The following is a 12,961-nucleotide window of genomic DNA, read 5'->3' as shown; positions in this document are numbered from 1 at the left end:
CAGGACTCTATTTATTTTTTCATAAAGATGAAAAATCTAGCGGGCTCAGCTTTTGCAAAACTAATAAGTAAGGGAAGGGAAAATTTTGTTATAAGGTTAAACGAACGCGAAACCCGCCGTTTTCCGCGTTTCCAAGTGGCATTTCGTCTATAGCTATACTGATGCTATTGTAATTTATGAAGATGAGGGACGCCGAATTTTAAGGAATTTGGAAATATAATGAAAGCTGAGCAGAGTGCCTCGCTATTCCTTGGTGTCAAAAAAAAAAGAAAGAAAGAGGGTTATACTTCACTGCTCATGGGAACATATTTATACCTGCAGTCGAAGCCGGATATATCGAACTCGAAGGGTATCGCGAAGTGCTTTGACATATCGATAACTCGATATATAGAATATGGACGTACATGAGCTTTTATGTAACCTGGAAGCAAGAACACATTGCTCCCATTTGAATTGCGCGCTTATTGCACCGTGCCCGCCGGGGTGCTAGCAGCGCACCACTCAGTAGGCTTTGCTAGGCTCACCCGCTTCTCATCGAAGGCGCAGCGGATGGTGCTTTCGAATTAGACGCTACCAAACATGTTTAATCTTGTTACCAGTACATTATAGAAAGACCCGCTTATTTAAATTAAGAACGCCTTTGAGAGCGAAACGAGCTAAGCATGCGAGGCGAGGGCAGTCGCTAGGCTTTAGTTTGGCTGGCTTCGTCCCATGGCAGCAATGTGGCATAAAAAATGAGCACAAGAGACCAAAGGCCACCCTCAAGCGCACCTCACGTTCGCCTCGTCAGGCAGTTTCACAGCGCCAACGTTGCCACCGACCCGGCTTCGCGCGCGAAAAGTGGTCGAAGACGCCGTTGGCAGAACTGCCAGCTCAGGTGCTTCAGTATTGATGGCAGATGCCGGGGCTAGCAAAAATCTTTTCCTTCCTTTTTACTATTATTTTTAATAAAACCACTACCACCACCACCACTTCCAGGGGACCGGCGCGTCGTTCGATATATCGAATGACCGGCGAAATGGGAGTTCGATATACAGCGCGACTTTCTTACATTTTTACGCCGGATTTTCAACTGAATAATCTGTGCGTTCGATATAGCCAGCAATCCGAAATATCTGGGTTCGATAAATCCGAGCTTGACTGTAGTAGCTTAGCATATCGAGGGCTGGGAAAGGAGGAAAGTTAACCAGACGAGCCGGTTTGGTACCCTGCATGGGGGGGAAAGGGGTGAGGGGAGAAAAAGATGAAGGAGAAAAAGACAGTCACTATGTTAAGTTAGTCACTATGTTAAGTCACAGCGTTCAGTAAACTGACAGCCTATAGTGCAGGCCTCAAGTCTTCAAAAAGCGGAGCAGTGCCTTGGACGCCTTCACCGCCGATGACCACTGCGGCCAGTGGCCGAGAATCTTCGTTTCTGTCAGTGGGCGCAGGTCGAGATGCTCCAGTGCACGGCAGTGAGACTGTCTTTCAGCGCTGTAGACAGGGCATTAACAAAGAATGTGGGCTATAGTCTCATCACACCCGCAGATGGCACATGCAGGGCTGTCAGCCATACCTATAAAGAAGGAGTAGTGCTTGGTGAAAGCTACACCAAGCCACAGGCGACACAACAAAGTTGCTTCACGTCGTGGTAGGCCGGATGGAAGCCGAAGCTTCAGATCTAGGTCCAAGGATTTTAAACGCGAATGCGAGAATTGTCCTGAATTCCACGCAGCAAGCGTGATGTCCCGCGACAGTGGTCTAAGCCTATCCGCTGCGTCGGCTCTCGAGATGGGGATAGACACGCAATCACCCTCATGGGAACAAGTAACATCTTCATTGGAAGGCAGGAAAATATGGCAGGCCGGATTATTTCTTGGTGAGGTGTACGCAACCGTCTTAAGGAGCAATGCTAAGGGCACTTTCACAAAAATTCTCCCCCCTCCTTCCCCGATTTGTGGTTTTCCCTCTCTTCCGTCGCACGACCACTTTTCGGGGGTAACAACTTGGCGCTCGACTCGAGAGAAAGCTGCTGAAACAGCGTGACTTACTTTGAATGTACACACATTTCAGCGAAAGGCGGTGACGCTGTTACGAGGGGGGCAGGGAGGAGCGTGAACCAGCTTATGAAGCACACTGATTACATACTCCCTGCAGAAAAGAGGGCATTATGTTTCGAATAACCCGCATGAACTGGAACGCAAGATCAAATAGACTTGAGCCAACGTACGACGCCGATGCCACAATCAAATATGGCTAGAGATGCCCTAAATTAGCATAAAGGACAAGCAGAAAGCACAAATATAAGAAAATTAAGCGAATGCAAGCAAGAAAAGACTTGCCGCAAGCAGTCTCATTCTCCGTTGCGGCATGTCCCCAAATACAGCCGCTAAATATGAAAAGAAACCGCGAATGAGTCTCTCCGAAATGCCCGCCGAGAAGAAATGCCTTCATTAAGGCTGCGAACTGGGCGAGTTGGTACTGATTCATATTTCAACAGCGCAATAAAACAACGGGACTCAACGGACACAACAGCGCTTGTGGTGTCCATTCTTTGTTGCGTCCCGTTGTTTTATTGCGCTGTTCACATAGGAGAAGAAATGCTTTTCGGAAAAATTCCAGCGGCCGTATTCCGTACCGTTTCATTCGGTCGCGACGTCAATCGTGGCGAAAGAAACCGGAGGCGGAGAAGCAAACGACCAGTCACACGCACGGTCGGTCTGGAGACGCTAGCCTCCCTTACTACAGCCGCATGCAGTGCGGTACTGCACGCCGCAGGGACCATACTCCGCCCAATTTATTTCCCTAGACCCAAGTAGCGCCAAAGTAGCTCGTCATGCACTTGAAATGAGTCGTAATTATCCGTGATTCGTCAACATCAGCGCCGGTCCGCCAGTGCATCTTGGGCGTGGGACGCGTTTATGTGATCGGTATAATGGCTGTGCATCGGCCACGACCTGCATGACGTCATCCCCAAAAGCCTATGTCATCGAGAGCACGTACGGACCACTGGCAGAGGACCAAGCGAAACGCAAACAAAATCAGACGATGCTATAAATTACGTCGCATGAAGGCTAGTTTTATACCTGTTCTGATACCCTAACTCAGTGCACAGAAATGAAGTGAAAACAACCTTATCGATCCCCAGGACGTGAGAAAGGCGCAAATTTCTTAGGATACTAGACAAATATGCTAAACAGTGAGCGATTCCGGTTCGAAGTGGGGCTGTCACACGCTTCCGACCATTACATGGTTTATAGTTCATGGGTGTTCAACGTTCCAAAGCGACTCAGGATATATATATATATATATATATATATATATATATATATATATATATATATATATATATATATATATATATATATATATATATATATATATATATATATATATATATATATATATATATATATATATATATATATAGCGTTTTCAGCGTTCAGCCCGTCGGCGGCTTCTTCAACAACCACTCACACTGTGTCGTCTTCTGTTTTGTCACCGGCCGCTGGCGCTTCCCAAGCCTCCGTTCTGTCCAATTCGACCGTCTTGTCCGGGATCGAACCCGCATCCTTCGGGACAGTAGCTGAGTGCCATAACCACTGAGCCACCACTGCGGTTCTTCCGACCATTACGTTCACGTGGTCCGTGACGACGGCATGGTCCTAAGAACTCAACATCCTGCAGTGTCTTTAAACATGAGGAATATATTTGCTGTTCCCTGTAACACCAAACACCAAAAACATAAATAAATAAATAAATAAATAAATAAATTAATAAATAAATAAATAAATAGATCGATCGATTAATGAATGAAAGAAAGAAAGAATGAATGAATCAATCAATCAAAATGTTGTATTTGTACTTTACGGGAAAGTTCAGTCCATGTTTATTTCCTTTCACCCAAAGGAGGAGCTGCGAATAACAGCTGTGGCAACAGCTGAAGAATGCTCCACAGATTCTCGTTGATTAATTGTAATGAAGGTAACTCCTACCGCAGTAATGCCAGGATACAAATATGCACGCACATGTGAAGAAATTTTTAGGTGTGGCGTCAATAGGCTCCCTGTTATTTGCTCGCAGATAGTTTATCAGAGTTTTAGCAAGCTAGCTTGTGAAACGATCTAGAAGTTAGCGACCTATTTTTGGCCTTCTGCACATGTAAGCAAGTCGTTGCTGCCTTTTTGAATTCGCGTTTGGTATGAACAAAACGAAGTACAGAGATATTTGAAACAAGAAACATTGCAGATCGTAGATATACGCCGCTGTCTTACTGACGGTAATCGCTCACCACTGCAGCGTATGCCCCGCACATTGAAATATGTTACAGCTGTAGCTTATACAACGCAGATTCCATGGTTTCGCGTAGTCGGAGTCCGTACGTCGCCACAGCACATGTTCCTCGTGCTACCTTGGCCGTCGTCGTCGCGTTGAGCGCGTTCGCCCGCGATCACGTGACCGCCCGATGCACACACACCTCGTGTTTCGTGCCGTGTGTCACCTTCGTTGTCGTCGGGTGGGGCGCGAAGTGACAACACGGCCCGGCCAAACGTCTCGAAAGGCCTCTCAGGAAAATAACCTAAAAATTGTACCTCGCCGGCTTTTTTGGGGGGGATAGAGCTCTATTTCACAGCCAAACCTGCAAAAGCCGATTCATCGCTAAACCCTTGACCTTAAAATTGCAGAAATAAAATATTGCCACGACTGTGATTCGAACCCGCGGCGGCACGCACAGATCAGCTTCGCCGGCCACTGGTCGACAGCACTATGCTATTTCTGAAGCCGACCGCGCCCCGTGTTAAACTGCAACACACATGCCCAACAATTCTGGACAAAATCACTTTTTAGCGGGAAACCGTTTATGAACGCAATTTATTCATATAATCTAAGATTTAGCTATAAAAACCAATATATCCGTAAATCACCCGACAGAAGTCTTGTATTTTTTTCTTCTATTAACGCTTTTGCTATTTTCAAAAGCGTTCCCCATTGGTTTTGTATCACAGTCTTATCTATTCGATGCGATCGATAGGGACATTTTGAAAGAAATATTTTGCTACACATCAGAAAATTGAACCATTACCTTAAATATTTCCATAACAGTGTCATACAATTTTCCAATTTTCAAAGTTTTGTCCGAGAATGTTCAAGATGACTCTCGCGCTATGCATTGCACATCATCATCTCCATCAACTTCCATCTGCAGCGCGAACAGATCTGATCGGCTTAACTGCGATCAGAGCTCAACCCGAGTCAAATATCGTCACCAGATGTGCCGACTATACAGCAAACCATAACCATGAGCCAATCAAGCTAAACACATGCTTTCGGACTTGTACTCAGTTTAACGTTTCCTTCACTCAGACTCGACGCTCTCGAGACTGCCCTTGTGGGCCTCTATAAGAAGCTCTCAACATCCCTATAGCTACCTCCACTGCTAAGTTCTTTGCCACAGGCCTCTTCCATCCTCTTCGTTCTCTTCTCAGTCTCCATCGTGACTCGCAGCTTGCCCGGCTTTCCCTTACCCGTCAACGTCAGTGGTTATTGGTTCAGACGGGCATTTCTCCCATTCCCATTTTCCACCTTTACTCTCCTATTCACACCCCGGCTCTCAATCTTCGTATCCTCCCCCTCCCGACAACATGTCCCCCCGTCCTGCACACCGGCCGTCGTCATGCGGCCGCGCAGCACCATTCCCCATCTCTTTGATACCCAGGGTGTACGTGGCCTGCACGGATGCCTCTTTCGTGGCTCCTCGAGGTTCCAGCGGCTACGCCCTGTACCACGCATGCCCACCTCCCCGCACCTGAAACCCACACCAGCTAGCCGCACCTGCGCCCTCCGGAAGCAGTGTCCCTTGGTGTCCTCGCCATTGCGCATGCACTCGTCATTTGCCCTCCTTCCATCTCTTCCAGAGTACAGTGGTGAGCAGCTTTGTCTAGAGGGCACCGACTGTGCTCTGCGGAGCAAGTCAGCGCCATGTCACGTTAGGCTCTGGGTTTGAGTTATGCGCCCCATGCGCATGTGCGGCCAAAATAAAGCGGTGCCTGCTCGCGGGTTATGGGCCTCATTTCTTCTCAGCGCTTGCGCTTCACTCTGCCAGGGCCGCGGTGAATCATTTGTAACAGCGGCCGGAAAACGGACGCTTTTCGCTCGAATCGCGAGGCGGCTAGGCAAGCAAGTGCAAGTGATATCGGGCGATCGCGCGCTTGAAAAGCAAATGAGAACGGATGATAGCGCATTTCAAATAACACCAGCCGGAGAGTGCGAGAATGGGGCTTAGTTGGTTGTTTGTTGTGCGTTTTCGTTTTGTCCGTGTAAGGTTAGCGCGTTACCACCACGCACCATGCGTTGCATGCGTAATTTGTGATAGCGTGTCTTTGCGCTGTGCTATCAGCTACAAGGCAAGGAACACCGCATTTGACATCCGTACAGATCTAGCAATTTGGATGCAGAAACGCGCGATCATCCGCTATCACTCGCGCTTGCTTTCCTGGCCGTCTCGTTACACTCGTGAAACACGGCGGCATGGCGACGCCCTGGCCACCGTCACAGCGTTACAAATGCGGGCAGCGCGTCCCTGGCGGCACAAACGAACTCATGGTGGGGGCTGTACAAGGAAGCGATGAGAAGGCATCCCTCCGTTTTTGCCGCGCATGCGCACGGGACGCATAACTCAAACCCAGAGCCTAACGTTAGATGACGCTGACTTGCTCCGCAGAGCACCGTCGGCGCGCTCTGGACAGGGCTGCTCACCACTGTACACATACACAGTCTATTCAGACTTTTGAAGCCGCTATCCACCATACACAACCGCGCCCTACCCTCTTAATTCTAACAGGATGTCAAACGAGTGGTCTCCGCACTGCAATCTTCCACCGTTTTCCGCCGCTGGGTCACTGGGCATTCAGGGATTGACGGCAGTGAGCTGGCCCATCAGCTCGCCCGCGACACTCTTTACCGGGCACCGTTGACCCCCTGGCTCAAGCCCTCGAAGGACGAAGCCCACACCCTCAGCCGCACCACAAAGGAGGCCTTCTTCGAGCTCCGCCTCGCCAAACGCCTTTATCCCCCCCCCCCCCCCCCAATTCATCACTCACAGTACCGGAGGCTCGCCGTCTTCGGCACATCCAAATGAGTGCAGTCATCACCAAAGTTTATAGAGATATACTTGAGTTTCGATACTCCCCCGCTGAAGCCGAGCGCGACTTCCCCCTAGGGAGTGTAAGGGCGCTGCGGTCGCCGGTTGCGCCAGCGTTTGGCTTGCGTCGTGTGCGTCGGTGGATGTTTTTTCCCGTTGCCACAGTTTTTTTTTGCGTGTCTGTGTTGATTTAGTTTTCTTTTAATTTGGTTTCGTGTTTGCGAACGTGCGACTGCATCGTGAATTTCGTTAAAATCAGCCGTTCACCACAACGGAGTGAGAAGCAAGTAATTTGGACACTGCAAGAAGTCGTCGATTTCTATGGCCTGCTGCTGCAGGCTAGCCGTTTGTTTGCCACCAAGAGCTGCGCTCATCGACCTGTTTTGCATTTTAACTTCAACTGCGTTGAAATTCAGCCAGCATGCCGACCTGCTTCATATCTGGTTGTACGAGCGGGTACCGAAGCAACCCAGAAAAGAGGCACTTTTTTGCTCCACCATCGGACCCGCTGTTTCGTGAGAGGTGGGCTAGAGCGATCCCCCGCGCTGACAAGCTACTCAGCAAAACATGCAAAGTGTGCGACGTTCATTTCAAGTCGTCAGACATAATCAAAACATTCAAACACAACATCAGCGGTGAGGTTGTGGAGATCGAACGGGGTTCGTGGGCACTGAAAAATGGGCCATTCCCACGCTGTTTCCCAATTTGCCCAGTTACCTGCCCTTCTGCAACCAAAAGGCGTCGATCACCGATGAAGAGAGGCGGAACAGCTAGGAGTGCAGAGCTGGCTTGTCAGTCCACTCACGAAGAATCACAAGAGCTGCCGGGTGATTTGGATAGCACTTACATTGCAAGCATAATCGAGAATGGTGCGTCGCTGCGACTGCCTCGAAACTGGCAATTTTAAGTCGTGGTGGAGGAACCTGGTGACCTTCGGCAAGCAGTTTTCTACGAAGCAGGAATGAAAACAGGTGTGTTCTCCATCCTCAAAAGCGTTGCGGTAAGGAAGGACCTTACATGCATTATTTCAGGGAATGGAAAACTACTACAAAGATCGCTTGTCGATGTGCAGATGCGCTCGCTAAAAGACGTGGAAGCGATAGTGCAACTTGTGCACAACATGAAATTCTGCCTTGGATGTAGCCACAGTGCTGTGAGTGGTTCCGAAACTCTTCAAACAAAACTGGAACTGTGTACCAGAAAGATTGTACAGTTCTAACAGATGCTGACAGAGGAGTGTGTGCCATGTGTGTTAGCATAATTTATTTATTTATTTATTCAAGTTACCCCTAAAGGCCCTCCAGAAGAGGGTATTACATAGGGGGGGGGGGGGTACAATCATAAGTAATCGCGATACATTTCAACAAGTAAGTGTAAAAAAAAAAACGCTAATTAAAACATAAGGCATCACACAAAGAAAAATTGAACACTAACAAAAACAGCAAACATTTACACATTTCCGTCACAGCGAAGAAGCTCTTGGAATTTTTTATTGTCAGTTTCTGTGGCGATGACTGATGGCAAACTATTCCATTCAGTGATAGTACGGGGAATAAATGAATTGGCATAAGACGATGAATGACAGTTTACGCGTTTAACTTTGAAAGAATGATCACGGCGTGGAAAGAGAGCATCAGGTGACTGAAACAAATCACGGCGAAGGGATGGGTGGTGATAAAGCTTGAAGAGAAAGGCTGCATCAAAACAGCCCAGAAATAAAGTGATTTTAGAAGCCAGTGTGCTTAGGAAGCGTCTGATTCGTGACACTGCTGCAAGAGAGTGCAAAAAAGCAGAAGTAAGTCGGCTCGGTGCTAAGCTAAAAAACGCTTTCACGGCAGCCATAGACGACATTGTAAAAGATTTGCCTGGGCCACAGAAGACGGCCATTAGTGCCGCTGTAATGCCGCAAGCAGCTAAGTCGCCTTGTGGACACAGGTACACAACAGAGTGGCTAATGGTGTGCCTGCCCCTTTGGCTAACAAGCCGGAAATGTTATAGGACGCTCTCTGATATGAAGATTCTACCCCTTCCCAGCGCTAATCGCCTCGTACAGCTGCTCAGGGGCCTGCCATGCGAGTATGGTATGAATAAATTTGCATTGGAAAGCATTAAGCTGCACATGAATGGAAAGCCGGAGCATCATACGTATGGCTCAATTATCATCGACGTAATCAAGTTAAGGGAAACGGATGAGTTCAACAGAGCTTCCTGCAAATTTGATGCCTTCCTCAACTATGGGGACGTTTGCAATGAAGACTCTGCTAGCAGACCATGCATTAGTGGTGATGTTTAACCCTGTGTTTCAGCCCTATATTCAACCAATAGCAACATATGCAACGAAAGGGGCCGCGCCAGGTTGGAGTTTGGCGAAGATAGTGTTGAGCACAGTTTTACAGCTATTTCAGTATGGTGCCAATGTGTTGGCAGTTATCATTCATGTTGCGGGAAGCAACAAATCCATGTGGACACATATTGGAGTAAGTGGCAAACTGACGGGTGCCAACTGCAAGATGAGCATCCTTGCCGTCCAGATGCATCAACTTCACTTCATATGTGACGTTCCTAGCATAATGAAGTGCATTATGAATCATCTGATGAAACACAAATATGATCAGGCACGTTATATCAAAACAAGGCTTTCCGCTCAGTATCTCGATGTTTTCTTAAAACTGTACTGTGTTGGTGTACATTGTTTTCTAAGGCACTATGCAATTATTTCATTTCAGATAGGAGACCACAAAGTAATTTTGAGCACTATGTGCGGCTGTTCGAGGCTGAAAAGAAAGTGCCCATAAAAGTAGTTCAAAACTCACTGCGTACCACGTGAACCCACAGGCACTTCAGAAGATGAACGTTCGTTTAGCCACTCAGGTGCTCAGTTTTGAGCAACGTTTTTTTATGTTTCTAGCATGCAGCCTAATTTCCTGCAAAGCAAAACTTTTTTCATTTTTAAGTGGTCCACCTGCATGTAGATCACTAACAAATTTTCCTATCACTTGCCCATCTCCCTTGACCAACGTGGAAAATATAACGTTAGTCCCATGCCACTGACTTTCCATCGAAAGCTCTGCCCAAAGCTTACTTTTGCGAAGTTATCAGGCTCAACAACTCTGACAGTGAAAGATGTTCCATTGTTTTGAGCTTAATTCATCAGTTTTAAATTTAGTTGTTTCATGGAGTTATTCATTTCTGGTTTGCCTTCTTTTCAGCTTTTCAGCCGAAGTGTCGCTATTGGCCTTAAGGTATACAGGCGACTGAAAGTTCCTGGCTTCAGTGACAGTGCTGGAACAGAGACATTTACGAAACTTCTGAATGGCATTTTTGACATCTTGAACGGTAAAATTCCTGCAGCTGGAATCAGACGTGACTCTCCCAATATTAAGGTAAGCTTACTGAACCTTTGTGTGTGGAGTAAGGTGTGAAAAAAAAATGCTTCTATTTTCTTTTTATGCACTGCAAGTGTAATATTGCAAGATGTCTCATCAACCGTTTCCCCATAATGTCTTGTATGCTTGCAGGTCCTGAAAAACTTCCTGAAAGTGATGAATGAATCAGAATCGATCCCAAATTTGAAACTTTTTGCATCTTACGAGACCATGCAGTCTTTGTGTGTCACGTTAATGTCGGTTCTGTCCATGATTGAGTTCTTTCACAGCCGTGGTGTCAGCTATGTCCTTACAGCAAGCTTAAACCAAGATCCTTTTGAGGTAATTGAACTATTTCCTGTGTTCGTTCTGGGCAGTTTTGGCACCTGTTTATTTTTTTAGAGGTTCTTTGGACTTGTAAGGTCGTTTGGGGGGTGATGAGGATCACCCGACAGTTATGAACTTCAGTCAACTGTTCCGCCTACTTTCCCTGTACACTCCGGTGAAGTTGGCTGTCAAGGATAACTGTGAAGGAGGCGATGATCGTGTTTTGCTAAGTGCATTTGCAAGCCTTGGGGCAAAGCGTCGTGAGGCGCTTACTCAAAAAACCATCTTAAAGAAAAGGTGTGGAAACGACTCACATCCATACCATTTAATGACTTGTGCAATCTGCCCAACGATCACATTCACAGTGTGCCAGCACCAGAAACGACAGCACTGTGCTATTTATCTGGTATGTTGCGTTCAAGGTAAACAAAACTGCACGTTGTATGGACTGCAAAAAGATGCAGTGGGCTCACATGATTCCCTTCCTCCTGAGACACTACTGGTAATTGAGCGTGCACACGTGTCAGGTTGTCTAGCGTACCCATCCAAAAAATTATTTGCGTGTGTAAGCACTGTAGAGAAGGCTATAAGCAAAGCCAGCAAACTAGCTGCATTTGGCGACCTTTTTTGGAAGGTTTTAGACAGCATCAATTAAAATGGCACAAACACTGTTTGGTGCTCACAGCACTGTGATGGATTTACTGCTGAAGGGATCGATTTTTATTTAGCCACTCGTATGCACTTCTTTGCAAGAGCAAAGTGCCAGGAGAATGACTCTGCAGTGAAGGCACAAAGAGAGAGGAAAAAGGCAAAGCTTGTCTAAGAATGCTCAAAGCCTGTTCTTTTCAGTTAATATGTTAGTAAAGTGGTTTTTCATTTTGAATATCATTCACCCAGTTCTTGGTGTCGTGTTTCTTGGTACATTGCGTACATTATTTACATTGGTGTTGTAAAGGGTGAAAAAGGCTCCACAGTTGAGACTACAGGTTTAAGGTTGGTTGCGGAGGTCGTCAGCTGCAAAGCATTTCACTTCGGCGACTTACACGCCGCTTTGAGGTTGCGCGCGTTTGCGGTCAGTGCAAACGGAAGGCGAATGGTGCTCGGTATCAGCATGAAATTCTCGTTGCGGCATTTCTGCAGGTAAGCGGAAATGGATGCCACAAGCGCTGCATTTGCAAGTAACATCATTTGAGGCGCCCTACTAGCCACAAGAGCGGAACTTTAAAGATTCGTAGGAACGAAAACGGACGCAGTAAAGTCCGCCATCCTACGCACGCGCGACGCGCTTAATGAGCGGCACGGCTTTTAGCGACGATAAAACGTGAACCTACCGCGGCTTTGAAGTCGCAGGACATTTGCTCTGCAATAGGACACGATTCGTATCGTCACATGTTCGTACATAACCGCTCCTTCAATACCCACCGCGGTGGTAAACGCACCGAGCGCACTCCACTACGGCGAAGGCTGGAACGCGTGAATGTGGAAGACAGAAAAGGTCGAACTTTTCGCCGCATGATAAAATTACCGCAAATCGAAAATGTTAGCGAACACAAGTCAGTTCTACAAGCGATCTATTAGCGCCCTCCACAGGCAAAACATTGGGCGCTAGCAGAGGACGCTTGCTTCCATAGCTCAACCGTCGACCGCAGCGCCGCGGTGGCAGGAACCGCGGCGGGTCGGCTCCTCCTAATGGGCGTGGCGGAGAGTTTCGAAACTCAAGTATATCTATAAACGTTGGTCATCACCCCCCCACCCCCACCCCCTCTTTCGCTATCGCTACCGACCGTATGCTTCCTGTCCCAACTGCCCCCTATCTATGAGGACCTGGCCCATTGCCTCTTCTATTGCCCGGCAGTTCAGCAGTCGAGTTCCTATCCCCCCTCTTCTTTATCCATCGCCACCTGGCTCAACTGGCTTGGCACTGAAGTTGAAGACGAACAGCGACGACTGGTCGCCCATGCGGTCGACATGCTCGGCCTCTAATTTATGGCCAGCCCGCCGCGGTGGCCTAGTGGTTACGGCGCTCGGCTGCTGACCCGAAAGACGCGGGGTCGATCCCGCGCGCGGCGGTTGAATTTCGATGGAGGCGAAATTCTAGAGGCTCGTGTGCTGTGCAATGTCAGTGCACGTTAAAGAAGCCCAGGTGGTC

The 12,961-nt window shown here is 47.7% G+C and overlaps 1 protein-coding gene and 1 pseudogene across 1 annotated transcript in view; one reads left to right on the top strand and one right to left on the bottom strand.

Moving 5' to 3' along the window:
* The window catches only part of LOC144114924 (QRFP-like peptide receptor), a 587,744-nt gene that overhangs the window by 232,753 nt on the left and 342,030 nt on the right, over positions 1 to 12,961 (bottom strand). The window lies entirely within an intron of this gene.
* LOC144096591 (uncharacterized) lies at positions 7,542 to 11,141 on the top strand (annotated as a pseudogene).

Source organism: Amblyomma americanum, chromosome 1 (assembly GCF_052857255.1).
Source record: "Amblyomma americanum isolate KBUSLIRL-KWMA chromosome 1, ASM5285725v1, whole genome shotgun sequence".
Classification (NCBI taxonomy): Eukaryota; Metazoa; Arthropoda; class Arachnida; order Ixodida; family Ixodidae; genus Amblyomma; species Amblyomma americanum.
This window is presented reverse-complemented; position numbering and strand designations above follow the sequence as displayed.